The following is a 25,121-nucleotide window of genomic DNA, read 5'->3' on the forward strand; positions in this document are numbered from 1 at the left end:
GACAGGAAATGCCCCAAAACGCAAAGTGGACACATCACATTTTTTGAAAGAAAACAGAGGTGTTTTTTGCAAAGTGCCTACCTATAGATTTTGGCCTCTAGCTCAGCCACCACCTAGGGAAATCTACCAAACCTGTGCATTTTTTAAAACTAGAGACCTAGGGGAATCCAAGATGGGGTGACTTGTGGGGCTCTGACCAGTTTCTGTTACCCAGAATCCTTTGCAAACCTCACAATTTGGCTAAAAAAACACGTTTTCCTCACATTTTGGTGACAGAAAGTTCTGGAATTAGAGAGGAGCCACAAATGTCCTTCCACCCAGCGTTCCCCCAAGTCTCCTAATAAAAATGATACCTCACTTGTGTGGGTAGGCCGAGCGCCCGCGACAGGAAATGCCCCAAAACGCAACGTGGACACATCACATTTTTTGAAAGAAAACAGAGGTGTTTTTTGCAAAGTGCCTACCTGTAGATTTTGGCCTCTAGCTCAGCGGGCACCTAGGGAAACCTACCAAACCTGTGCATTTTTTTAAACTAGAGACCTAGGGGAATCCAAGATGGGGTGACTTGTGGGGCTCTGGCCAGGTTCTGTTACCCAGAATCCTTTGCAAACCTCAAACTTTGGCTAAAAAAACACATTTTCCTCAAATTCTGGTGACAGAAAGTTCTGGAATCTGAGAGGAGCCACAAATTTCCTTCCACCCAGCGTTCCCCCAAGTCTCTCGATAAAAAATAATACTTTACTTGTGTGTGTAGGCCTAGCGCCCGTGACAGGAAATGCACCAAAAAACAACGTGGACACATCACATTTTTTGAAAGAAAACAGAGGTGTTTTTTGCAAAGTGCCTACCTATAGGTTTTGGCCTCTAGCTCAGCCACCACCTAGGGAAATCTACCAAACCTGTGCATTTTTGAAAACTAGAGACCTAGAGAAATCCAAGGAGGGGTGACTTGTGGGGCTCTGACCAGGTTCTGTTACCCAGAATCCTTTGCAAACCTCAAACTTTGGCTAAAAAAACACATTTTCCTCACATTCTGGTGACAGAAAGTTCTGGAATGAGAGAGCAGCCACAAATTTCCTTCCACCCAGGGTTACCCCAAGTCTCCCGATAAAAATCATACCCCACGTGTGTGGGTAGGCCTAGCGCCCGCAACAGGAAATGCCCCAAAACGCAACGTGGACACATCATATTTTTTGAAAGAAAACAGAGGTGTTTTTTGCAAAGTGCCTACCTGTAGATTTTGGCCTCTAGCTCAGCCGGCACCTAGGGAAACCTACCAAACCTATGCATTTCTTAAAACTAGAGACCTAGGGGAATCCAAGATGGGGTGACTTGTGGGGCTCTGACCAGGTTCTGTTACCCAGAATCCTTTGCAAACCTCAAACTTTGGCTAAAAAAACACATTTTCCTCACATTTCGGTGACAGAAAGTTCTGGAATCTGAGAGGAGCCACAAATTTCCTTCCACCCAGCGTTCCCCCAAGTCTCCCGATAAAAATCATACCCCACGTGTTTGGGTAGGCCTAGCGCCCGCAACAGGAAATGCCCCAAAACGCAACGTGGACACATCATATTTTTTGAAAGAAAACAGAGGTGTTTTTTGCAAAGTGCCTACCTGTAGATTTTGGCCTCTAGCTCAGCCGGCACCTAGGGAAACCTACCAAACCTATGCATTTCTTAAAACTAGAGACCTAGGGGAATCCAAGATGGGGTGACTTGTGGGGCTCTGACCAGGTTCTGTTACCCAGAATCTTTTGCAAACCTCAAACTTTGGCTAAAAAAACACATTTTCCTCAAATTCTGGTGACAGAAAGTTCTGGAATCAGAGAGCAGCCACAAATTTCCTTCTACCCAGCGTTCCCCCAAGTCTCCTAATAAAAATGATACCTCACTTGTGTGGGTAGGCCAAGCGCCCGCGACAGGAAATGCCCCAAAACGCAACGTGGACACATCACATTTTTTGAAAGAAAACAGAGGTGTTTTTTGCAAAGTGCCTACCTGTAGATTTTGGCCTCTAGCTCAGCCGGCACCTAGGGAAACCTACCAAACCTGTGCATTTTTTTAAACTAGAGACCTAGGGGAATCCAAGATGGGGTGACTTGTGGGGCTCTGGCCAGGTTCTGTTACCCAGAATACTTTGCAAACCTCAAAATTTGCCTAAAAAAACACATTTTCTTCACATTTTAGTGACAGAAAGTACTGGAATCAGAGAGGAGCCACAAATTTCCTTCCACCCAGTATTCCCCCAAGTCTCCCGATAAAAATTATACCTCACTTGTGTGGGTAGGCCTAGCGCCCGCGACAGGAAATATCCCCAAAACGCAACGTGGACAAATCACATTTTTTTAAAGAAAACAGAGGTATTTTTTGCAAAGTGCCTACCTGTAGATTTTGGCCTCTAGCTCAGCCGGCACCTAGGGAAACCTACCAAACCTGTGCATTTTTTTAAACTAGAGACCTAGAGGAATCCAAGATGGGGTGACTTGTGGGGCTCTGACCAGGTTCTGTTACCCAGAATCCTTTGCAAACCTCAAACTTTGGCTAAAAAAACACATTTTCCTCACATTTCGGTGACAGAAAGTTCTGGAATCTGAGAGGAGCCACAAATTTCCTTCCACCCAGCGTTCCCCCTAGTCTCTCGATAAAAAATGATACTTCACTTGTGTGGGTAGGCCTAGTGCCCGTGACAGGAAATGCCCCAAAACACAACATGAACACATCACATTTTTTTAAAGAAAACAGAGGTGTTTTTTGCAAAGTGCCTACCTATAGGTTTTGGCCTCTAGCTCAGCCACCACCTAGGGAAACCTACCGAACCTGTGCATTTTTGAAAACTAGAGACCTAGAGAAATCCAAGGAGGGGTGACTTGTGGGGCTCTGACCAGGTTCTGTTACCCAGAATCCTTTGCAAACCTCAAACTTTGGCTTAAAAAACACATTTTCCTCAAATTCTGGTGACAGAAAGTTCTGGAATCTGAAAGGAGCCACAAATTTCCTTAAACCCAGCGTTCCCCCAAGTCTCTCGATAAAAAATGATACTTCACTTGTGTGTGTAGGCCTAGCGCCCGTGACAGAAAATGCACCAAAACACAACGTGGACACATCACATTTTTTTAAAGAAAACCGAGGTGTTTTTTGCAAAGTGCCTACCTATAGGTTTTGGCCTCTAGCTCAGCCACCACCTAGGGAAATCTACCAAACCTGTGCATTTTTGAACACTAGAGACCTAGAGAAATCCAAGGAGGGGTGACTTGTGGGGCTCTGACCAGGTTATGTTACCCAGAATCCTTTGCAAACCTCAAACTTTGGCTAAAAAAACACATTTTCCTCACATTCTGGTGACAGAAAGTTCTGGAATGAGAGAGCAGCCACAAATTTCCTTCCACCCAGCGTTCCCCCAAGTCTCCCGATAAAAATCATACCCCACTTGTGTGGGTAGGCCTAGCGCCCGCAACAAGAAATGCCCCAAAACGCAACGTGGACACATCATATTTTTTGAAAGAAAACAGAGGTGTTTTTTGCAAAGTGCCTACCTGTAGATTTTGGCCTCTAGCTCAGCCGGCACCTAGGGAAACCTACCAAACCTATGCATTTCTTAAAACTAGAGACCTAGAGGAATCCAAGATGGGGTGACTTGTGGGGCTCTGACCAGGTTCTGTTACCCAGAATCCTTTGCAAACCTCAAACTTTGGCTAAAAAAACACATTTTCCTCACATTTCGGTGACAGAAAGTACTGGAATCTGAGAGGAGCCACCAATTTCCTTCCACCCAGCGTTCCCCCTAGTCTCTCGATAAAAAATGATACTTCACTTGTGTGGGTAGGCCTAGTGCCCGTGACAGGAAATGCCCCAAAACACAACATGAACACATCACATTTTTTTAAAGAAAACAGAGGTGTTTTTTGCAAAGTGCCTACCTATAGGTTTTGGCCTCTAGCTCAGCCACCACCTAGGGAAACTTACCAAACCTGTGCATTTTTGAAAACTAGAGACCTGGCGAAATCCAAGGAGGGGTGACTTGTGGTGCTCTGACCAGGTTCTGTTACCCAGAATCCTTTGCAAACCTCAAACTTTGGCTAAAAAAACACATTTTCCTCAAATTCTGGTGACAGAAAGTTCTGGAATCTGAAAGGAGCCACAAATTTCCTTCCACTCAGCGTTCCCCCAAGTCTCTCGATAAAAAATGATACTTCACTTGTGTGTGTAGGCCTAGCGCCCGTGACAGAAAATGCACCAAAACACAACGTGGACACATCACATTTTTTTAAAGAAAACCGAGGTGTTTTTTGCAAAGTGCCTACCTATAGGTTTTGGCCTCTAGCTCAGCCACCACCTAGGGAAATCTACCAAACCTGTGCATTTTTGAACACTAGAGACCTAGAGAAATCCAAGGAGGGGTGACTTGTGGGGCTCTGACCAGGTTATGTTACCCAGAATCCTTTGCAAACCTCAAACTTTGGCTAAAAAAACACATTTTCCTCACATTCTGGTGACAGAAAGTTCTGGAATGAGAGAGCAGCCACAAATTTCCTTCCACCCAGCGTTCCCCCAAGTCTCTCGATAAAAAATAATACTTTACTTGTGTGTGTAGGCCTAGCGCCCGTGACAGGAAATGTCCCAAAACACAACATGAACACATCACATTTTTTTAAAGAAAACCGAGGTGTTTTTTCCAAAGTGCCTACCTATAGGTTTTGGCCTCTAGCTCAGCCACCACCTAGGGAAATCTACCAACCCGGTGCATTTTTGAAAACTAGAGACCTAGAGAAATCCAAGGAGGGGTGACTTGTGGGGCTCTGACCAGGTTCTGTTACCCAGAATCCTTTGCAAACTTCAAACTTTGGCTAAAAAAACACATTTTCCTCAAATTCTGGTGACAGAAAGTTCTGGAATTAGAGAGCAGCCACAAATGTCCTTCCACCCAGCGTTCCCCCAAGTCTCCCGATAAAAATGATACCTCACTTGTGTGGGTATGCCTAGCGCCCGTGACAGGAAATGCCCCTAAAACGCAACGTGGACACATCACATTTTTGGAAAGAAAACAGAGGTGTTTTTTGCAAAGCGCCTACCTGTAGATTTTGGCCTCTAGCTCAGCCGGCACCTAGGGAAACCTACCAAACCTGTGTATTTTTTAAAACTAGAGACCTAGGGGAATCCATGATGGGGTGACTTGTGGGGCTCTGACCAGGTTCTGTTACCCAGAATCCTTTGCAAACCTCAAAATTTGGCTAAAAAAACACGTTTTCCTCACATTTTGGTGACAGAAAGTTCTGGAATCAGAGATGAGCCACAAATTTCCTTCCACCCAGCGTTCCCCCAAGTCTCCTAATAAAAATTATACCTCACTTGTGTGGGTAGGCCTAGCGCCCGCGACAGGAAATGCCCCAAAACGCAACGTGGACACATCACATTTTTTTAAAGAAAACAGATGTGTTTTTTGCAAAGTGCCTACCTGTAGATTTTGGCCTCTAGCTCAGCCGGCACCTAGGGAAACCTACCAAACCTGTGCATTTTTTTAAACTAGAGACCTAGGGGAATCCAAGATGGGGTGACTTGTGGGGCTCTGGCCAGGTTCTGTTACCCAGAATCCTTTGCAAACCTCAAAAGTTGGCTAAAAAAACACATTTTCCTCACATTTTAGTGACAGAAAGTTCTGGAATCAGAGAGGAGCCACAAATTTCCTTCCACCCAGCATTCCCCCAAGTCTCCTAATAAAAATGATACCTCACTTGTGTGGGTAGGCCTAGCGCCCGTGACAGGAAATGCCCCAAAACGCAACGTGGACACATCAAATTTTTTTAAAGAAAACCGAGGTGTTTTTTGCAAAGTGCCTACCTGTAGATTTTGGCCTCTAGCTCAGCCACCACCTAGGGAAATCTACCAAACCTGTGCATTTTTTTAAACTAGAGACCTAGGGGAATCCAAGATGGGGTGACTTGTGGGGCTCTGACCAGGTTCTGTTACCCAGAATCCTTTGCAAACCTCAACATTTGGCTAAAAAAACAAGTTTTCCTCATATTTTGGTGACAGAAAGTTCTGGAATTAGAGAGGAGCCACATATTTCCTTCCACCCAGCGTTCCCCCAAGTCTCCTAATAAAAATGATACCTCACTTGTGTGGGTAGGCCTAGCGCCCGCAACAGGAAATGCCCCAAAACGCAACGTGGACACATCACATTTTTTGAAAGAAAACAGAGGTGTTTTTTGCAAAGTGACTACTTGTAGATTTTGGACTCTAGCTCAGCCGGCACCTAGGGAAACCTACCAAACCTGTGCATTTCTTAAAACTAGAGACCTAGGGGAATCCAAGATGGGGTGACTTGTGGGGCTCTGACCAGGTTCTGTTACCCAGAATCCTTTGCAAACCTCAAAATTTGGCTAAAAAAACACGTTTTCCTCACATTTCGGTGACTGAAAGTTCTGGAATCTGAGAGGAGCCACAAATTTCCTTCCACCCAGCGTTCCCCCTAGTCTATCGATAAAAAATGATACTTCACTTGTGTGTGTAGGCCTAGCGCCCGTGACAGAAAATGCACCAAAACACAACGTGGACACATCACATTTTTTTAAAGAAAACCGAGGTGTTTTTTGCAAAGTGCCTACCTATAGGTTTTGGCGTCTAGCTCAGCCACCACCTAGGGAAATCTACCAAACCTGTGCATTTTTTAAAACTAGAGACCTAGGGGAATCCAAGATGGGGTGACTTGTGGGGCTCTGACCAGGTTCTGTTACCCAGAATCCTTTGCAAACCTCAAAATTTGGCTAAAAAAACACGTTTTCCTCACATTTTGGTGACAGAAAGTTCTGGAATCAGAGAGGAGCCACAAATTTCCTTCCACCCAGTGTTCCCCCAAGTCTACTAATAAAAATGATATCTCACTTGTGTGGGTAGGCCTAGCGCCCGTGACAGAAAATGCACCAAAACACAACGTGGACACATCACATTTTTTTAAAGAAAACCGAGGTGTTTTTTGCAAAGTGCCTGCCTATAGGTTTTGGCCTCTAGCTCAGCCACCACCTAGGGAAATCTACCAAACCTGTGCATTTTCTTAAACTAGAGACCAAGGGGAATCCAAGATGGGGTGACTTGTGGGGCTCTGGCCAGGTTCTGTTACCCAGAATCCTTTGCAAACCTCAAAATTTGGCTAAAAAAACACATTTTCCTCACATTTTAGTGACAGAAAGTTCTGGAATCAGAGAGGAGCCACAAATTTCCTTCCACCCATCATTCCCCCAAGTCTCCCGATAAAAATGATACCTCACTTGTGTGGGTAGGCCTAGCGCCCGCGACAGGAAATGCCCCAAAACGCAACGTGGACACATCACATTTTTTGAAAGAAAACAGAGGTGTTTTTTGCAAAGTGCCTACCTATAGATTTTGGCCTCTAGCTCAGCCACCACCTAGGGAAATCTACCAAACCTGTGCATTTTTTAAAACTAGAGACCTAGGGGAATCCAAGATGGGGTGACTTGTGGGGCTCTGACCAGTTTCTGTTACCCAGAATCCTTTGCAAACCTCACAATTTGGCTAAAAAAACACGTTTTCCTCACATTTTGGTGACAGAAAGTTCTGGAATTAGAGAGGAGCCACAAATGTCCTTCCACCCAGCGTTCCCCCAAGTCTCCTAATAAAAATGATACCTCACTTGTGTGGGTAGGCCGAGCGCCCGCGACAGGAAATGCCCCAAAACGCAACGTGGACACATCACATTTTTTGAAAGAAAACAGAGGTTTTTTTTGCAAAGTGCCTACCTGTAGATTTTGGCCTCTAGCTCAGCGGGCACCTAGGGAAACCTACCAAACCTGTGCATTTTTTTAAACTAGAGACCTAGGGGAATCCAAGATGGGGTGACTTGTGGGGCTCTGGCCAGGTTCTGTTACCCAGAATCCTTTGCAAACCTCAAACTTTGGCTAAAAAAACACATTTTCCTCAAATTCTGGTGACAGAAAGTTCTGGAATCTGAGAGGAGCCACAAATTTCCTTCCACCCAGCGTTCCCCCAAGTCTCTCGATAAAAAATAATACTTTACTTGTGTGTGTAGGCCTAGCGCCCGTGACAGGAAATGCACCAAAAAACAACGTGGACACATCACATTTTTTGAAAGAAAACAGAGGTGTTTTTTGCAAAGTGCCTACCTATAGGTTTTGGCCTCTAGCTCAGCCACCGCCTAGGGAAATCTACCAAACCTGTGCATTTTTGAAAACTAGAGACCTAGAGAAATCCAAGGAGGGGTGACTTGTGGGGCTCTGACCAGGTTCTGTTACCCAGAATCCTTTGCAAACCTCAAACTTTGGCTAAAAAAACACATTTTCCTCACATTCTGGTGACAGAAAGTTCTGGAATGAGAGAGCAGCCACAAATTTCCTTCCACCCAGCGTTACCCCAAGTCTCCCGATAAAAATCATACCCCACGTGTGTGGGTAGGCCTAGCGCCCGCAACAGGAAATGCCCCAAAACGCAACGTGGACACATCATATTTTTTGAAAGAAAACAGAGGTGTTTTTTGCAAAGTGCCTACCTGTAGATTTTGGCCTCTAGCTCAGCCGGCACCTAGGGAAACCTACCAAACCTATGCATTTCTTAAAACTAGAGACCTAGGGGAATCCAAGATGGGGTGACTTGTGGGGCTCTGACCAGGTTCTGTTACCCAGAATCCTTTGCAAACCTCAAACTTTGGCTAAAAAAACACATTTTCCTCACATTTCGGTGACAGAAAGTTCTGGAATCTGAGAGGAGCCACAAATTTCCTTCCACCCAGCGTTCCCCCAAGTCTCCCGATAAAAATCATACCCCACGTGTGTGGGTAGGCCTAGCGCCCGCAACAGGAAATGCCCCAAAACGCAACGTGGACACATCATATTTTTTGAAAGAAAACAGAGGTGTTTTTTGCAAAGTGCCTACCTGTAGATTTTGGCCTCTAGCTCAGCCGGCACCTAGGGAAACCTACCAAACCTATGCATTTCTTAAAACTAGAGACCTAGGGGAATCCAAGATGGGGTGACTTGTGGGGCTCTGACCAGGTTCTGTTACCCAGAATCCTTTGCAAACCTCAAACTTTGGCTAAAAAAACACATTTTCCTCAAATTCTGGTGACAGAAAGTTCTGGAATCAGAGAGCAGCCACAAATTTCCTTCTACCCAGCGTTCCCCCAAGTCTCCTAATAAAAATGATACCTCACTTGTGTGGGTAGGCCAAGCGCCCGCGACAGGAAATGCCCCAAAACGCAACGTGGACACATCAAATTTTTTTAAAGAAAACAGAGGTGTTTTTTGCAAAGTGCCTACCTGTAGATTTTGGCCTCTAGCTCAGCCGGCACCTAGGGAAACCTACCAAACCTGTGCATTTTTTTAAACTAGAGACCTAGGGGAATCCAAGATGGGGTGACTTGTGGGGCTCTGGCCAGGTTCTGTTACCCAGAATACTTTGCAAACGTCAAAATTTGCCTAAAAAAACACATTTTCCTCACATTTTAGTGACAGAAAGTACTGGAATCAGAGAGGAGCCACAAATTTCCTTCCACCCAGCATTCCCCCAAGTCTCCCGATAAAAATTATACCTCACTTGTGTGGGTAGGCCTAGCGCCCGCGACAGGAAATATCCCCAAAACGCAACGTGGACAAATCACATTTTTTTAAAGAAAACAGAGGTATTTTTTGCAAAGTGCCTACCTGTAGATTTTGGCCTCTAGCTCAGCCGGCACCTAGGGAAACCTACCAAACCTGTGCATTTTTTTAAACTAGAGACCTAGAGGAATCCAAGATGGGGTGACTTGTGGGGCTCTGACCAGGTTCTGTTACCCAGAATCCTTTGCAAACCTCAAACTTTGGCTAAAAAAACACGTTTTCCTCACATTTTGGTGACAGAAAGTTCTGGAATCAGAGAGGAGCCACAAATTTCCTTCCACCCAGTGTTCCCCCAAGTCTACTAATAAAAATGATATCTCACTTGTGTGGGTAGGCCTAGCGCCCGTGACAGAAAATGCACCAAAACACAACGTGGACACATCACATTTTTTTAAAGAAAACCGAGGTGTTTTTTGCAAAGTGCCTGCCTATAGGTTTTGGCCTCTAGCTCAGCCACCACCTAGGGAAATCTACCAAACCTGTGCATTTTCTTAAACTAGAGACCAAGGGGAATCCAAGATGGGGTGACTTGTGGGGCTCTGGCCAGGTTCTGTTACCCAGAATCCTTTGCAAACCTCAAAATTTGGCTAAAAAAACACATTTTCCTCACATTTTAGTGACAGAAAGTTCTGGAATCAGAGAGGAGCCACAAATTTCCTTCCACCCATCATTCCCCCAAGTCTCCCGATAAAAATGATACCTCACTTGTGTGGGTAGGCCTAGCGCCCGCGACAGGAAATGCCCCAAAACGCAACGTGGACACATCACATTTTTTGAAAGAAAACAGAGGTGTTTTTTGCAAAGTGCCTACCTATAGATTTTGGCCTCTAGCTCAGCCACCACCTAGGGAAATCTACCAAACCTGTGCATTTTTTAAAACTAGAGACCTAGGGGAATCCAAGATGGGGTGACTTGTGGGGCTCTGACCAGTTTCTGTTACCCAGAATCCTTTGCAAACCTCACAATTTGGCTAAAAAAACACGTTTTCCTCACATTTTGGTGACAGAAAGTTCTGGAATTAGAGAGGAGCCACAAATGTCCTTCCACCCAGCGTTCCCCCAAGTCTCCTAATAAAAATGATACCTCACTTGTGTGGGTAGGCCGAGCGCCCGCGACAGGAAATGCCCCAAAACGCAACGTGGACACATCACATTTTTTGAAAGAAAACAGAGGTTTTTTTTGCAAAGTGCCTACCTGTAGATTTTGGCCTCTAGCTCAGCGGGCACCTAGGGAAACCTACCAAACCTGTGCATTTTTTTAAACTAGAGACCTAGGGGAATCCAAGATGGGGTGACTTGTGGGGCTCTGGCCAGGTTCTGTTACCCAGAATCCTTTGCAAACCTCAAACTTTGGCTAAAAAAACACATTTTCCTCAAATTCTGGTGACAGAAAGTTCTGGAATCTGAGAGGAGCCACAAATTTCCTTCCACCCAGCGTTCCCCCAAGTCTCTCGATAAAAAATAATACTTTACTTGTGTGTGTAGGCCTAGCGCCCGTGACAGGAAATGCACCAAAAAACAACGTGGACACATCACATTTTTTGAAAGAAAACAGAGGTGTTTTTTGCAAAGTGCCTACCTATAGGTTTTGGCCTCTAGCTCAGCCACCGCCTAGGGAAATCTACCAAACCTGTGCATTTTTGAAAACTAGAGACCTAGAGAAATCCAAGGAGGGGTGACTTGTGGGGCTCTGACCAGGTTCTGTTACCCAGAATCCTTTGCAAACCTCAAACTTTGGCTAAAAAAACACATTTTCCTCACATTTCGGTGACAGAAAGTTCTGGAATCTGAGAGGAGCCACAAATTTCCTTCCACCCAGCGTTCCCCCAAGTCTCCCGATAAAAATCATACCCCACGTGTGTGGGTAGGCCTAGCGCCCGCAACAGGAAATGCCCCAAAACGCAACGTGGACACATCATATTTTTTGAAAGAAAACAGAGGTGTTTTTTGCAAAGTGCCTACCTGTAGATTTTGGCCTCTAGCTCAGCCGGCACCTAGGGAAACCTACCAAACCTATGCATTTCTTAAAACTAGAGACCTAGGGGAATCCAAGATGGGGTGACTTGTGGGGCTCTGACCAGGTTCTGTTACCCAGAATCCTTTGCAAACCTCAAACTTTGGCTAAAAAAACACATTTTCCTCAAATTCTGGTGACAGAAAGTTCTGGAATCAGAGAGCAGCCAAAAATTTCCTTCTACCCAGCGTTCCCCCAAGTCTCCTAATAAAAATGATACCTCACTTGTGTGGGTAGGCCAAGCGCCCGCGACAGGAAATGCCCCAAAACGCAACGTGGACACATCAAATTTTTTTAAAGAAAACAGAGGTGTTTTTTGCAAAGTGCCTACCTGTAGATTTTGGCCTCTAGCTCAGCCGGCACCTAGGGAAACCTACCAAACCTGTGCATTTTTTTAAACTAGAGACCTAGGGGAATCCAAGATGGGGTGACTTGTGGGGCTCTGGCCAGGTTCTGTTACCCAGAATACTTTGCAAACGTCAAAATTTGCCTAAAAAAACACATTTTAGTGACAGAAAGTACTGGAATCAGAGAGGAGCCACAAATTTCCTTCCACCCAGCATTCCCCCAAGTCTCCCGATAAAAATTATACCTCACTTGTGTGGGTAGGCCTAGCGCCCGCGACAGGAAATATCCCCAAAACGCAACGTGGACAAATCACATTTTTTTAAAGAAAACAGAGGTATTTTTTGCAAAGTGCCTACCTGTAGATTTTGGCCTCTAGCTCAGCCGGCACCTAGGGAAACCTACCAAACCTGTGCATTTTTTTAAACTAGAGACCTAGAGGAATCCAAGATGGGGTGACTTGTGGGGCTCTGACCAGGTTCTGTTACCCAGAATCCTTTGCAAACCTCAAACTTTGGCTAAAAAAACACATTTTCCTCACATTTCGGTGACAGAAAGTTCTGGAATCTGAGAGGAGCCACAAATTTCCTTCCACCCAGCGTTCCCCCTAGTCTCTCGATAAAAAATGATACTTCACTTGTGTGGGTAGGCCTAGTGCCCGTGACAGGAAATGCCCCAAAACACAACATGAACACATCACATTTTTTTAAAGAAAACAGAGGTGTTTTTTGCAAAGTGCCTACCTATAGGTTTTGGCCTCTAGCTCAGCCACCACCTAGGGAAACCTACCGAACCTGTGCATTTTTGAAAACTAGAGACCTAGAGAAATCCAAGGAGGGGTGACTTGTGGGGCTCTGACCAGGTTCTGTTACCCAGAATCCTTTGCAAACCTCAAACTTTGGCTTAAAAAACACATTTTCCTCAAATTCTGGTGACAGAAAGTTCTGGAATCTGAAAGGAGCCACAAATTTCCTTCCACCCAGCGTTCCCCCAAGTCTCTCGATAAAAAATGATACTTCACTTGTGTGTGTAGGCCTAGCGCCCGTGACAGAAAATGCACCAAAACACAACGTGGACACATCACATTTTTTTAAAGAAAACCGAGGTGTTTTTTGCAAAGTGCCTACCTATAGGTTTTGGCCTCTAGCTCAGCCACCACCTAGGGAAATCTACCAAACCTGTGCATTTTTGAACACTAGAGACCTAGAGAAATCCAAGGAGGGGTGACTTGTGGGGCTCTGACCAGGTTAAGTTACCCAGAATCCTTTGCAAACCTCAAACTTTGGCTAAAAAAACACATTTTCCTCACATTCTGGTGACAGAAAGTTCTGGAATGAGAGAGCAGCCACAAATTTCCTTCCACCCAGCGTTCCCCCAAGTCTCCCGATAAAAATCATACCCCACTTGTGTATGTAGGCCTAGCGCCCGCAACAAGAAATGCCCCAAAACGCAACGTGGACACATCATATTTTTTGAAAGAAAACAGAGGTGTTTTTTGCAAAGTGCCTACCTGTAGATTTTGGCCTCTAGCTCAGACGGCACCTAGGGAAACCTACCAAACCTATGCATTTCTTAAAACTAGAGACCTAGAGGAATCCAAGATGGGGTGACTTGTGGGGCTCTGACCAGGTTCTGTTACCCAGAATCCTTTGCAAACCTCAAACTTTGGCTAAAAAAACACATTTTCCTCACATTTCGGTGACAGAAAGTACTGGAATCTGAGAGGAGCCACCAATTTCCTTCCACCCAGCGTTCCCCCTAGTCTCTCGATAAAAAATGATACTTCACTTGTGTGGGTAGGCCTAGTGCCCGTGACAGGAAATGCCCCAAAACACAACATGAACACATCACATTTTTTTAAAGAAAACAGAGGTGTTTTTTGCAAAGTGCCTACCTATAGGTTTTGGCCTCTAGCTCAGCCACCACCTAGGGAAACTTACCAAACCTGTGCATTTTTGAAAACTAGAGACCTGGCGAAATCCAAGGAGGGGTGACTTGTGGGGCTCTGACCAGGTTCTGTTACCCAGAATCCTTTGCAAACCTCAAACTTTGGCTAAAAAAACACATTTTCCTCAAATTCTGGTGACAGAAAGTTCTGGAATCTGAAAGGAGCCACAAATTTCCTTCCACCCAGCGTTCCCCCAAGTCTCTCGATAAAAAATGATACTTCACTTGTGTGTGTAGGCCTAGCGCCCGTGACAGAAAATGCACCAAAACACAACGTGGACACATCACATTTTTTTAAAGAAAACCGAGGTGTTTTTTGCAAAGTGCCTACCTATAGGTTTTGGCCTCTAGCTCAGCCACCACCTAGGGAAATCTACCAAACCTGTGCATTTTTGAACACTAGAGACCTAGAGAAATCCAAGGAGGGGTGACTTGTGGGGCTCTGACCAGGTTATGTTACCCAGAATCCTTTGCAAACCTCAAACTTTGGCTAAAAAAACACATTTTCCTCACATTCTGGTGACAGAAAGTTCTGGAATGAGAGAGCAGCCACAAATTTCCTTCCACCCAGCGTTCCCCCAAGTCTCTCGATAAAAAATAATACTTTACTTGTGTGTGTAGGCCTAGCGCCCGTGACAGGAAATGTCCCAAAACACAACATGAACACATCACATTTTTTTAAAGAAAACCGAGGTGTTTTTTCCAAAGTGCCTACCTATAGGTTTTGGCCTCTAGCTCAGCCACCACCTAGGGATATCTACCAACCCGGTGCATTTTTGAAAACTAGAGACCTAGAGAAATCCAAGGAGGGGTGACTTGTGGGGCTCTGACCAGGTTCTGTTACCCAGAATCCTTTGCAAACTTCAAACTTTGGCTAAAAAAACACATTTTCCTCACATTCTGGTGACAGAAAGTTCTGGAATTAGAGAGCAGCCACAAATTTCCTTCCACCCAGCGTTCCCCCAAGTCTCCCGATAAAAATGATACCTCACTTGTGTGGGTATGCCTAGCGCCCGTGACAGGAAATGCCCCAAAACGCAACGTGGACACATCACATTTTTGGAAAGAAAACAGAGGTGTTTTTTGCAAAGCGCCTACCTGTAGATTTTGGCCTCTAGCTCAGCCGGCACCTAGGGAAACCTACCAAACCTGTGTATTTTTTAAAACTAGAGACCTAGGGGAATCCATGATGGGGTGACTTGTGGGGCTCTGACCAGGTTCTGTTACCCAGAATCCTTTGCAAACCTCAAAATTTGGCTAAAAAAACACGTTTTCCTCACATTTTGGTGACAGAAAGTTCTGGAATCAGAGATGAGCCACAAATTTCCTTCCACCCAGCGTTCCCCCAAGTCTCCTAATAAAAATTATACCTCACTTGTGTGGGTAGGCCTAGCGCCCGCGACAGGAAATGCCCCAAAACGCAACGTGGACACATCACATTTTTTTAAAGAAAACCGAGGTGTTTTTTGCAAAGTGCCTACCTGTAGATTTTGGCCTCTAGCTCAGCTGGCACCTAAGGAAACCTACCAAACCTGTGCATTTTTTTAAACTAGAGACCTAGGGGAATCCAAGATGGGGTGACTTGTGGGGCTCTGACCAGGTTCTGTTACCCAGAATCCTTTGCAAACCTCAACATTTTGCTAAAAAAACAAGTTTTCCTCATATTTTGGTGACAGAAAGTTCTGGAATTAGAGAGGAGCCACAAATTTCCTTCCACCCAGCGTTCCCCCAAGTCTCTCGATAAAAAATGATACTTCACTTGTGTGTGTAGGCCTAGCGCCCGTGACAGAAAATGCACCAAAACACAACGTGGACACATCACATTTTTTTAAAGAAAACCGAGGTGTTTTTTGCAAAGTGCCTACCTATAGGTTTTGGCCTCTAGCTCAGCCACCACCTAGGGAAATCTACCAAACCTGTGCATTTTTGAACACTAGAGACCTAGAGAAATCCAAGGAGGGGTGACTTGTGGGGCTCTGACCAGGTTATGTTACCCAGAATCCTTTGCAAACCTCAAACTTTGGCTAAAAAAACACATTTTCCTCACATTCTGGTGACAGAAAGTTCTGGAATGAGAGAGCAGCCACAAATTTCCTTCCACCCAGCGTTCCCCCAAGTCTCTCGATAAAAAATAATACTTTACTTGTGTGTGTAGGCCTAGCGCCCGTGACAGGAAATGTCCCAAAACACAACATGAACACATCACATTTTTTTAAAGAAAACCGAGGTGTTTTTTCCAAAGTGCCTACCTATAGGTTTTGGCCTCTAGCTCAGCCACCACCTAGGGATATCTACCAACCCGGTGCATTTTTGAAAACTAGAGACCTAGAGAAATCCAAGGAGGGGTGACTTGTGGGGCTCTGACCAGGTTCTGTTACCCAGAATCCTTTGCAAACTTCAAACTTTGGCTAAAAAAACACATTTTCCTCACATTCTGGTGACAGAAAGTTCTGGAATTAGAGAGCAGCCACAAATTTCCTTCCACCCAGCGTTCCCCCAAGTCTCCCGATAAAAATGATACCTCACTTGTGTGGGTATGCCTAGCGCCCGTGACAGGAAATGCCCCAAAACGCAACGTGGACACATCACATTTTTGGAAAGAAAACAGAGGTGTTTTTTGCAAAGCGCCTACCTGTAGATTTTGGCCTCTAGCTCAGCCGGCACCTAGGGAAACCTACCAAACCTGTGTATTTTTTAAAACTAGAGACCTAGGGGAATCCATGATGGGGTGACTTGTGGGGCTCTGACCAGGTTCTGTTACCCAGAATCCTTTGCAAACCTCAAAATTTGGCTAAAAAAACACGTTTTCCTCACATTTTGGTGACAGAAAGTTCTGGAATCAGAGATGAGCCACAAATTTCCTTCCACCCAGCGTTCCCCCAAGTCTCCTAATAAAAATTATACCTCACTTGTGTGGGTAGGCCTAGCGCCCGCGACAGGAAATGCCCCAAAACGCAACGTGGACACATCACATTTTTTTAAAGAAAACCGAGGTGTTTTTTGCAAAGTGCCTACCTGTAGATTTTGGCCTCTAGCTCAGCTGGCACCTAAGGAAACCTACCAAACCTGTGCATTTTTTTAAACTAGAGACCTAGGGGAATCCAAGATGGGGTGACTTGTGGGGCTCTGACCAGGTTCTGTTACCCAGAATCCTTTGCAAACCTCAACATTTTGCTAAAAAAACAAGTTTTCCTCATATTTTGGTGACAGAAAGTTCTGGAATTAGAGAGGAGCCACAAATTTCCTTCCACCCAGCGTTCCCCCAAGTCTCCTAATAAAAATGATACCTCACTTGTGTGGGTAGGCCTAGCGCCCGCAACAGGAAATGCCCCAAAACGCAACGTGGACACATCACATTTTTTGAAAGAAAACAGAGGTGTTTTTTGCAAAGTGACTACTTGTAGATTTTGGCCTCTAGCTCAGCCGGCACCTAGGGAAACCTACCAAACCTGTGCATTTCTTAAAACTAGAGACCTAGGGGAATCCAAGATGGGGTGACTTGTGGGGCTCTGACCAGGTTCTGTTACCCAGAATCCTTTGCAAACCTCAAAATTTGGCTAAAAAAACACGTTTTCCTCACATTTCGGTGACTGAAAGTTCTGGAATCTGAGAGGAGCCACAAATTTCCTTCCACCCAGCGTTCCCCCTAGTCTCTCGATAAAAAATGATACTTCACTTGTGTGTGTAGGCCTAGCGCCCGTGACAGAAAATGCACCAAAACACAACGTGGACACATCACATTTTTTTAAAGAAAACCGAGGTGTTTTTTGCAAAGTGCCTACCTATAGGTTTTGGCGTCTAGCTCAGCCACCACCTAGGGAAATCTACCAAACCTGGGCATTTTTTAAAACTAGAGACCTAGGGGAATCCAAGATGGGGTGACTTGTGGGGCTCTGACCAGGTTCTGTTACCCAGAATCCTTTGCAAACCTCAAAATTTGGCTAAAAAAACACGTTTTCCTCACATTTTGGTGACAGAAAGTTCTGGAATCAGAGAGGAGCCACAAATTTCCTTCCACCCAGTGTTCCCCCAAGTCTACTAATAAAAATGATATCTCACTTGTGTGGGTAGGCCTAGCGCCCGTGACAGAAAATGCACCAAAACACAACGTGGACACATCACATTTTTTTAAAGAAAACCGAGGTGTTTTTTGCAAAGTGCCTGCCTATAGGTTTTGGCCTCTAGCTCAGCCACCACCTAGGGAAATCTACCAAACCTGTGCATTTTCTTAAACTAGAGACCAAGGGGAATCCAAGATGGGGTGACTTGTGGGGCTCTGGCCAGGTTCTGTTACCCAGAATCCTTTGCAAACCTCAAAATTTGGCTAAAAAAACACATTTTCCTCACATTTTAGTGACAGAAAGTTCTGGAATCAGAGAGGAGCCACAAATTTCCTTCCACCCATCATTCCCCCAAGTCTCCCGATAAAAATGATACCTCACTTGTGTGGGTAGGCCTAGCGCCCGCGACAGGAAATGCCCCAAAACGCAACGTGGACACATCACATTTTTTGAAAGAAAACAGAGGTGTTTTTTGCAAAGTGCCTACCTATAGATTTTGGCCTCTAGCTCAGCCACCACCTAGGGAAATCTACCAAACCTGTGCATTTTTTAAAACTAGAGACCTAGGGGAATCCAAGATGGGGTGACTTGTGGGGCTCTGACCAGTTTCTGTTACCCAGAATCCTTTGCAAACCTCACAATTTGGCTAAAAAAACACGTTTTCCTCACATTTTGGTGACAGAAAGTTCTGGAATTAGAGAGGAGCCACAAATGTCCTTCCACCCAGCGTTCCCCCAAGTCTCCTAATAAAAATGATACCTCACTTGAGTGGGTAGGCCGAGCGCCCGCGACAGGAAATGCCCCAAAACGCAACGTGGACACATCACATTTTTTTAAAGAAAACAGAGGTGTTTTTTGCAAAGTGCCTACCTGTAGATTTTGGCCTCTAGCTCAGCGGGCACCTAGGGAAACCTACCAAACCTGTGCATTTTTTTAAACTAGAGACCTAGGGGAATCCAAGATGGGGTGACTTGTGGGGCTCTGGCCAGGTTCTGTTACCCAGAATCCTTTGCAAACCTCAAACTTTGGCTAAAAAAACACATTTTCCTCAAATTCTGGTGACAGAAAGTTCTGGAATCTGAGAGGAGCCACAAATTTCCTTCCACCCAGCGTTCCCCCAAGTCTCTCGATAAAAAATAATACTTTACTTGTGTGTGTAGGCCTAGCGCCCGTGACAGGAAATGCACCAAAAAACAACGTGGACACATCACATTTTTTGAAAGAAAACAGAGGTGTTTTTTGCTAAGTGTCTACCTATAGGTTTTGGCCTCTAGCTCAGCCACCACCTAGGGAAATCTATCAAACCTGTGCATTTTTGAAAACTAGAGACCTAGAGAAATCCAAGGAGGGGTGACTTGTGGGGCTCTGACCAGGTTCTGTTACCCAGAATCCTTTGCAAACCTCAAACTTTGGCTAAAAAAACACATTTTCCTCACATTCTGGTGACAGAAAGTTCTGGAATGAGAGAGCAGCCACAAATTTCCTTCCACCCAGCGTTACCCCAAGTCTCCCGATAAAAATCATATCCCACGTGTGTGGGTAGGCCTAGCGCCCGCAACAGGAAATGCCCCAAAACGCAACGTGGACACATCATATTTTTTGAAAGAAAACAGAGGTGTTTTTTGCAAAGTGCCTACCTGTAGATTTTGGCCTCTAGCTCAGCCGGCACCTAGGGAAACCTACCAAACCTATGCATTTCTTAAAACTAGAGACCTAGGGGAATCCAAGATGGGGTGACTTGTGGGGCTCTGACCAGGTTCTGTTACCCAGAATCCTTTGCAAACCTCAAAAGTTGGCTAAAAAAACACATTTTCCTCACATTTTAGTGACAGAAAGTTCTGGAATCAGAGAGGAGCCACAAATTTCCTTCCACCCAGCATTCCCCCAAGTCTCCTAATAAAAATGATACCTCACTTGTGTGGGTAGGCCTAGCGCCCGTGACAGGAAATGCCCCAAAACGCAACGTGGACACATCACATTTTTTTAAAGAAAACCGAGGTGTTTTTTGCAAAGTGCCTACCTGTAGATTTTGGCCTCTAGCTCAGCCACCACCTAGGGAAATCTACCAAACCTGTGCATTTTTTTAAACTAGAGACCTAGGGGAATCCAAGATGGGGTGACTTGTGGGGCTCTGACCAGGTTCTGTTACCCAGAATCCTTTGCAAACCTCAACATTTTGCTAAAAAAACAAGTTTTCCTCATATTTTGGTGACAGAAAGTTCTGGAATTAGAGAGGAGCCACAAATTTCCTTCCACCCAGCGTTCCCCCAAGTCTCCTAATAAAAATGATACCTCACTTGTGTGGGTAGGCCTAGCGCCCGCAACAGGAAATGCCCCAAAACGCAACGTGGACACATCACATTTTTTGAAAGAAAACAGAGGTGTTTTTTGCAAAGTGACTACTTGTAGATTTTGGCCTCTAGCTCAGCCGGCACCTAGGGAAACCTACCAAACCTGTGCATTTCTTAAAACTAGAGACCTAGGGGAATCCAAGATGGGGTGACTTGTGGGGCTCTGACCAGGTTCTGTTACCCAGAATCCTTTGCAAACCTCAAAATTTGGCTAAAAAAAACACGTTTTCCTCACATTTCGGTGACTGAAAGTTCTGGAATCTGAGAGGAGCCACAAATTTCCTTCCACCCAGCGTTCCCCCTAGTCTCTCGATAAAAAATGATACTTCACTTGTGTGTGTAGGCCTAGCGCCCGTGACAGAAAATGCACCAAAACACAACGTGGACACATCACATTTTTTTAAAGAAAACCGAGGTGTTTTTTGCAAAGTGCCTACCTATAGGTTTTGGCGTCTAGCTCAGCCACCACCTAGGGAAATCTACCAAACCTGTGCATTTTTTAAAAGTAGAGACCTAGGGGAATCCAAGATGGGGTGACTTGTGGGCCTCTGACCAGGTTCTGTTACCCAGAATCCTTTGCAAACCTCAAAATTTGGCTAAAAAAACACGTTTTCCTCACATTTTGGTGACAGAAAGTTCTGGAATCAGAGAGGAGCCACAAATTTCCTTCCACCCAGTGTTCCCCCAAGTCTACTAATAAAAATGATATCTCACTTGTGTGGGTAGGCCTAGCGCCCGTGACAGAAAATGCACCAAAACACAACGTGGACACATCACATTTTTTTAAAGAAAACCGAGGTGTTTTTTGCAAAGTGCCTGCCTATAGGTTTTGGCCTCTAGCTCAGCCACCACCTAGGGAAATCTACCAAACCTGTGCATTTTCTTAAACTAGAGACCAAGGGGAATCCAAGATGGGGTGACTTGTGGGGCTCTGGCCAGGTTCTGTTACCCAGAATCCTTTGCAAACCTCAAAATTTGGCTAAAAAAACACATTTTCCTCACATTTTAGTGACAGAAAGTTCTGGAATCAGAGAGGAGCCACAAATTTCCTTCCACCCATCATTCCCCCAAGTCTCCCGATAAAAATGATACCTCACTTGTGTGGGTAGGCCTAGCGCCCGCAACAGGAAATGCCCCAAAACGCAACGTGGACACATCATATTTTTTTAAAGAAAACAGAGGTGTTTTTTGCAAAGTGCCTACCTGTAGATTTTGGCCTCTAGCTCAGCCGGCACCTAGGGAAACCTACCAAACCTATGCATTTCTTAAAACTAGAGACCTAGGGGAATCCAAGATGGGGTGACTTGTGGGGCTCTGACCAGGTTCTGTTACCCAGAATCCTTTGCAAACCTCAAACTTTGGCTAAAAAAACACATTTTCCTCACATTTCGGTGACAGAAAGTTCTGGAATCTGAGAGGAGCCACAAATTTCCTTCCACCCAGCGTTCCCCCAAGTCTCCCGATAAAAATCATACCCCACGTGTGTGGGTAGGCCTAGCGCCCGCAACAGGAAATGCCCCAAAACGCAACGTGGACACATCATATTTTTTGAAAGAAAACAGAGGTGTTTTTTGCAAAGTGCCTACCTGTAGATTTTGGCCTCTAGCTCAGCCGGCACCTAGGGAAACCTACCAAACCTATGCATTTCTTAAAACTAGAGACCTAGGGGAATCCAAGATGGGGTGACTTGTGGGACTCTGACCAGGTTCTGTTACCCAGAATCCTTTGCAAACCTCAAAATTTGGCTAAAAAAACACGTTTTCCTCACATTTCGGTGACAGAAAGTTCTGGAATCTGAGAGGAGCCACAAATTTCCTTCCACCCAGCGTTCCCCCAAGTCTCTCGATAAAAAATGATACTTCACTTGTGTGTGTAGGCCTAGCTCCCGTGACAGGAAATGCACCAAAACACAACGTGGACACATCACATTTTTTTAAAGAAAACCAAGGTGTTTTTTGCAAAGTGCCTACCTACAGGTTTTGGCCTCTAGCTCAGCCACCACCTAGGGAAATCTACCAAACCTGTGCATTTTTTAAAACTAGAGACCTAGAGAAATCCAAGGAGGGGTGACTTGTGGGGCTCTGACCAGGTTCCGTTACCCAGAATCCTTTGCAAACCTCAAACTTTGGCTAAAAAAACACATTTTCCTCACATTCTGGTGACAGAAAGTTCTGGAATGAGAGAGCAGCCACAAATTTCCTTCCACCCAGCGTTCCCCCAAGTCTCCCGATAAAAATCATACCCCACTTGTGTGGGTAGGCCTAGCGCCCGCAACAGGAAATGCCCCAAATCGCAACGTGGACACATCATATTTTTTTAAAGAAAACAGAGGTGTTTTTTGAAAAGTGCCTACCTGTAGATTTTGGCCTCTAGCTCAGCCGGCACCTAGGGAAACCTACCAAACCTATGCATTTCTTAAAACTAGAGACCTAGGGGAATCCAAGATGGGGTGACTTGTGGGGCTCTGACCAGGTTCTGTTACCCAGAATCCTTTGCAAACCTCAAACTTTGGCTAAAAAAACACATTTTCCTCACATTTCGGTGACAGAAAGTTCTGGAATCTGAGAGGAGCCACAAATTTCCTTCCACCCAGCATTCCCCCAAGTCTCCTAATAAAAATGATACCTCACTTGTGTGGGTAGGCCTAGCGCCCGCGACAGGAAATGCCCCAAAACGCAACGTGGACACATCACATTTTTTTAAAGAAAACCGAGGTGTTTTTTGCAAAGTGCCTACCTATAGATTTTGGCCTCTAGCTCAGCCACCACCTAGGGAAATCTACCAAACCTGTGCATTTTTTAAAACTAGAGACCTAGAGAAATCCAAGGAGGGGTGACTTGTGGGGCTCTGACCAGGTTCTGTTACCCAGAATCCTTTGCAAACCTCAAACTTTGGCTAAAAAAACACATTTTCCTCAAATTCTGGTGACAGAAAGTTCTGGAATTAGAGAGCAGCCACAAATTTCCTTCCACCCAGCGTTCCCCCAAGTCTCCCGATAAAAATGATACCTCACTTGTGTGGGTAGGCCTAGCGCACGCGACAGTAAATGCCCCAAAACGCAACGTGGACACATCACATTTTTGGAAAGAAAACAGAGGTGTTTTTTGCAAAGCGCCTACCTGTAGATTTTGGCCTCTAGCTCAGCCGGCACCTAGGGAAACCTACCAAACCTGTGGATTTTTTAAAACTAGAGACCTAGGGGAATCCAAGATGGGGTGACTTGTGGGGCTCTGACCAGGTTCTGTTACCCAGAATCCTTTGCAAACCTCAAAATTTGGCTAAAAAAACACGTTTTCCTCACATTTTGGTGACAGAAAGTTCTGGAATCAGAGAGGAGCCACAAATTTCCTTCCACCCAGCGTTCCCCCAAGTCTCCTAATAAAAATGATACCTCACGTGTGTGGGTAGGCCTAGCGCCCGCGACAGGAAATGCCCCAAAACGCAACGTGGACACATCACATTTTTTGAAAGAAAACAGAGGTGTTTTTTGCAAAGTGCCTACATGTAGATTTTGGCCTCTAGCTCAGCCGGCACCTAGGGAAACCTACCAAACCTGTGCATTTTCTTAAACTAGAGACCTAGGGGAATCCAAGATGGGGTGACTTGTGGGGCTCTGGCCAGGTTCTGTTACCCAGAATCCTTTGCAAACCTCAAAATTTGGCTAAAAAAACAGATTTTCCTCACATTTTAGTGACAGAAAGTTCTGGAATCAGAGAGGAGCCACAAATTTCCTTCCACCCATCATTCCCCCAAGTCTCCCGATAAAAATGATACCTCACTTGTGTGGGTAGGCCTAGCGCCCGCAACAGGAAATGCCCCAAAACGCAACGTGGACACATCACATTTTTTGAAAGAAAACAGAGGTGTTTTTTGCAAAGTGCCTATCTGTAGATTTTGGCCTCTAGCTCAGCCGGCACCTAGGGAAACCTACCAAACCTGTGCATTTTTTTAAACTAGAGACCTAGGGGAATCCAAGATGGGGTGACTTGTGGGGCTCTGGCCAGGTTCTGTTACCCAGAATCCTTTGCAAACCTCAAAATTTGGCTAAAAAAACACATTTTCCTCACATTTTGGTGACAGAAAGTTCTGGAATCAGAGAGGAGCCACAAATTTCCTTCCACCCAGCATTCCCCCAAGTCTCCTAATAAAAATGATACCTCACTTGTGTGGGTAGGCCTAGCGCCCGCGACAGGAAATGCCCCAAAACGCAACGTGGACACATCACATTTTTTTAAAGAAAACCGTGGTGTTTTTCGCAAAGTGCCTACCTATAGATTTTGGCCTCTAGCTCAGCCACCACCTAGGGAAATCTACCAAACCTGTGCATTTTTTAAAACTAGAGACCTAGGGGAATCCAAGATGGGGTGACTTGTGGGGCTCTGACCAGTTTCTGTTACCCAGAATCCTTTGCAAACCTCAAAATTTGGCTAAAAAAACACATTTTTCTCACATTTTGGTGACAGAAAGTTCTGGAATTAGAGAGGAGCCACAAATTTCCTTCCACCCAGCGTTCCCCCAAGTCTCCTAATAAAAATGATACCTCACTTGTGTGGGTAGGCCTAGCGCCTGCAACAGGAAATACCCCAAAACGCAACGTGGACACATCACATTTTTTTAAAGAAAACAGAGGTGTTTTTTGCAAAGTGACTACTTGTAGATTTTGGCCTCTAGCTCAGCCGGCACCTAGGGTAACCTACCAAACCTGTGCATTTCTTAAAACTAGAGACCTAGGGGAATCCAAGATGGGGTGACTTGTGGGGCTCTGACCAGGTTCTGTTACCC

The sequence above is a fragment of the Pleurodeles waltl genome, chromosome 6 (genome assembly GCF_031143425.1).
Source record: "Pleurodeles waltl isolate 20211129_DDA chromosome 6, aPleWal1.hap1.20221129, whole genome shotgun sequence".
Classification (NCBI taxonomy): Eukaryota; Metazoa; Chordata; class Amphibia; order Caudata; family Salamandridae; genus Pleurodeles; species Pleurodeles waltl.